The sequence below is a fragment of the Juglans regia genome, chromosome 7, assembly GCF_001411555.2.
Source record: "Juglans regia cultivar Chandler chromosome 7, Walnut 2.0, whole genome shotgun sequence".
NCBI classification, from domain to species: domain Eukaryota; kingdom Viridiplantae; phylum Streptophyta; class Magnoliopsida; order Fagales; family Juglandaceae; genus Juglans; species Juglans regia.
This window is the reverse complement of record NC_049907.1, coordinates 39195734-39200725: the sequence shown is the minus strand read 5'-3', so window position 1 is coordinate 39200725 and position 4992 is coordinate 39195734.

Below are 4992 nucleotides of genomic sequence, written 5' to 3'. Positions count from 1 at the left end.
TTAGCGAGAAAATTTTCAATTTCTCAAGCTTCACACCCATCATCTTATGCCTCTATGGCATATTTTAGTATATCATTTCTCCACCCGAGAAATAATACCACTGAGTCAATAAGTGACCATCCAACTTTCAAACCTCTAGAAATTCTCACTAACACCACTATTTTCAATAAGTCTTAAATCAAATTAGGTATAGAATTCACAAATATCGCATTAAAAGTGCTAATAAAAACATCGTTTTGTGCAACAAATGCAGTACGTGACGTTTTAGCTGCTAACTAGCGATATATCTTTATTTCTTGCATACTTAATATTTTTCATTTTCTTCAATCCACTATAGGAGAGGAAAAGAAAAAATTTTGCGAGAAATTATCTTAACCTAAAACCTATCTTGCATCAGTGTCACCACGAGCAAAATTTTTAGTTTAGGTTTAGATAAGTCATATCTAATTATTCAGACTTTTGCCACAGTTGCCATGCAAACCTCCAAGGTGCTTGGTATTACTCTCAATGGGTGCTCCAAAGTTTATATATCTGCAAGAACCTATCTGTTCTCGCTAAGATAAATAAAACTTGAGTAAGATTACCAATGCTAATACCACATAAAGGTGTACTGATAAAATCTTTAAAAAAATGAATGTGCCAATCAAGAATGTCCTCAACACGCTTGCACACTCAGATTTTAATATCTTTACTCGCTAGCCATATTAGCAAGTTTTAAAGAGTATGCTCTTATCTGTGAGTAATCTAAATTACTTTAAGATTATAATGCTCAACCTCAAAATATAGGAGCAATTAATCTTTGCGTTACAAAAATAACGCGCAATTTCTTCTATTACCCACAAGATTCTTAAAGGCAAAATAGTGATTTAGCTCTATATGATAGTTGATCCCATCAACTTCTATAAAAATTGTAGTGCATGCGTCCTACGCACACTTCCAATTTTATTCTAGACATTTTAGAGGTTTTACAATAATGATGGTCTAAGACTATCTGACTCTCAAAATAATCTTTATTTGTTTCCAACTATTGCTCATGGAGGAGATTAATGCGACGATTAAGTCGTATAAATAATCTCTAAGCTTTCTTCATAGTTATCTCAAAGTTACTAAACTATGCGCATCTAATTCCACACACATTTAAGAAATTTGCCGCGTTAATCTAAGTCAGAACAAAAATAATTAATACATGTCGCAAGATCGAAAATTCGCTAAGCTTCCTAATCATCTCTTGCGCCTCAATGTCTAATTATTAATTTCTAACTTAATTTTCACGCAAATTTATATCGTATAGGAGATTAATTCTAAATTAATCTCAACCATACTCCCACTAGGATAAGCAATCTATCGAGTTAGTCACATGAAAAAATAATTTCTTCTTTGATCGAAGAAATCAATTTAAGCCAATCATAAGCATGGACAAATCAAACTCGGGCTACTTAATCCTCTAGTTTATCACATCCAAAAAAAAAAATTGAAGACAGTTCTAAAAAATAGTCTAACAATACAAGTGATAAAATAAGCTCATACATTTACATGTAATCACAATACATGTACAAAAATGATCACATCACATTTGATCCAAATAATTATTATTCACAAAAAATAATAATCTAGGCAATTTATAACGTAAAATAAAATGCCAAACAAATGTGACAACATAAATACCATGGCAAGCATGTATTTAATAACCATAATCACATGCAAAAATATTTCAAAAAACATTTATGCCACAATAACATGCTGAATAAATAACTAAAATCAGCAAACTTACCAATAATAGGCTCTAGCCCAAATGGTTGAGCTTATAGTTTTTGTGTGTGAGGTCTTGGGTTCAAAACACCACTCAAGCATTTTGTAAAACAAAATTTTATGCCAGGTCTTGGGTTCAAAACACCACTCAAGCATTTTGTAAAACAAAATTTTATGCCACTGTTCTTGGACAACCAAAGGGCCGCACCTTCTTGGGCACCCAATTGCAAAGCAGGCCTATGCCTGCTGGGCTCACGGCCCAAATCTTCCAGTGGGCATTTTTTTTTAAATGAGCTAGATTGCATTTTTTTTTTAAAAAACTAGTTGGGCTTTTCTTTTTCAACCGAAACAAATAGTTTTGCAGCCCACAGCCCATAAATAATTTAAACCAAAACTGTTTTCCTTTATTTAAAACAGATGAGTTTTGCTAAAACAAAAAACATGGGCCGCACCCAGAACTGATTTAAGAAAAAATAGGCCCAACTCCCTTTAAAACCAACCCAAACTTCATCACAAACAAATGAACATCACTGTTCATCTTCCTCCTTCAGCCGACGGTTACAGAACAATGTAACGTAAAAAAAAAGATTGAAACAGCAGCTTGTAAAGGAAGAAAAACTGGCCTTCATGGCAGTGCATCTCCATGGCGGAGCTGCCCTATGCGGCACAGGTTGCATTGCTGCCCTATGCGGCGCTGCCTTGTGCGGCATAGATGTCCTGCGAGCGATGCACCCAGCGGTCCCAATCGGTACATGCAAGCAGCACCATGGGAAACGACCCAGCTGGTGCGTGCGACGCCATGGGCAGCTCAGCATCCATTTGGTACACTCACATGCTCGATGCACTTCGTAGCCGTGGCAGAGGCGCCGAGCTGTGGCCCCACGCTGCACTATGTGCAGCGCTGCACCATGGCAGCGCGCAGCACCGCTGGGTGCACACAGCGTTCCTGAGGCGCTGCTTCTGCACAACACCACTCTGCCAGTGCTGCGCAGAGCCTCATGCGGCACTGCACTGCACCTCTACGTGCGGCATGAGCAACACAGCACGGTGCTGACGATAGCTCTAGCCTCTACCACTCCTTGGCAGACACTCCGCGGGGTTCTTGCCTTCCGCCGCTCACTGGTGCGCGCAGCACCTAGTGCTCACTGCACCTGGTGCCTGTAGCACCTCGACGGTGCATCTCTGTTGGCGCGCGCTGCTCCTATGCAAGCAGCAGAGGCTGCAAAACGACCCTGGTGGCGCCAAGGTGCAGCGCCGCGCAGAGCGCTTAGCTCTGCGTGCGACCCTGCACGCGGATCTACCCTCTGCATATCAGCCTTCGGCACCACCATGGTGCATGGCTTCGCGCGGGGTAGATCTTTACAGCCTTGGTGAGCAACGATTGCTATCACCCAGCACCATTTGTGGTGTTGCGCATCATGCAGCACCCAGTGCAGCGTTGCTTGCGGCTTGTGGTCGAAGCGACATGGGCAAAAACCTTTTTCTAGTGAACGTTGCTGCTACATATGGCCGTGTCCTTGTTGGTTCGATTGGGTGGTTGCAGCCAATCCACAGCGGCGCTACCACCGTAACCGCCAACCTCAACAGCCATATTACATACAATCATGCATGAAAAAAAAAATTTCACATAAATGAAATACAACATCTACGTCAAAAACACAAATCGGGAACAACCGATTGAGCTCTGATACCAATGTTAGAAATACTATATCAAAGTACACAGTGAAAGCGATATTACCTCATCGTAAATATCTAGGATCTAGTGCGGTTGTTCCACAGATTCTTTGTCGTCGTCGTTGTTCATTTGGAATTTCCCGTATCGATGGTAGAGTGTGCTACATAGCAATACCAGAGCAACACCCACATATTCCACAGCCTAGATGCCGGGACTAGAGAGAACCATTTGAGAGAGAGATTTCTTGTTTGTGATGCTTGTATTCTCCAAAGGGAATAGCCCCTCTAAGTGTAACCCCCGGCTAGTCCTTAATGGCCAGTCATCAAGTCTCATGAAGTGATTTAAGAACCACTTCATAACCACCAAGAGAAGGTGAAGGGGTGTCCACTATGGGAGCCCCTTTCTTATACTTTCAAATATCCAAACAAAAATAATATTATAAAATTATATTATTATAATATTTTAATTTTATAATATTTTTTATTTAATTTTTTCTCTTTCATTTTCTAAAACTTAAAAAATACTCATTTCAAAATTTCAAATTATCTCATTACTATTTATAAATTATCTTATAATTATTTATAAAATTCTCATATCTTCTTACTTTTTAAACAAATCCTGATCAAAACAATAACATAAAAAACCACTTTAGAAATTCCAAATATTAAACTAAAGTACAGTGCAATTTATTTATTTATTAATTATTTAAGAATTTATGCATTTTCAAACGCATTAACACGTGGTACCATTTTACTGGATAGTCACGCGGTCTTCATCTACGAGTAAAGAAAAGGAAGCAGGAAGGAAATGGAGGTGCAGGTGCCAGGTGGACTCGAGAAGTAGAGAAATGAGAAATGAGAAATGAAGGGTGACACGTGACAGGCACGCGGTGGGCAGTATCTCAGGCGGACATCAAGGCTTTGAATGCGTCAAGTAAAGTCATTGTCATTGTTTGGGCAATTATTCTTTGACAGTTTTGCACTGGGTCTACGTCCTGAGTGGTCCATCTCATCACCCTGTTCTTTTTTATTTATTTATTATTTTATTTTTATTTTATTGCTGTAATTACCATCTCCTCCATCCAATTTCTCGTTCGTCTTTATCATGTCGTGCACTTCTTTGATGTGAATGTCTGTATATATATATATATATATATATATATATATATATATATAAAATATATTTTTTTATCGAAGAAAAGAGGATGGAATGTGATTATGAAATTATTAAAAATAAATAAAAATGGTGAGGGCAACAACATTCTCTAATTACGTCTTGTTCATGCTAAATTCAAATATTAATGATACGAATATAATTATTTTATAATTAGTCAATATGATAATATTGCTTCTTTAAAATTATTAGATCTATAAAAAACTATGTTATTGTTGTGCAATACCATCTACTTACAGTTAAAATTTACACATTTATTTATTTAAAAAAAATCTAAATACGAAACATTTCCCTCTATTTATGATTATGTTTCCTCTCATTTTAATAAATTAATTTTCAATTTGCATGGGACTCCAAAGTTCATATGCTTTTGTGGTATGCTATTTTTAACTTTT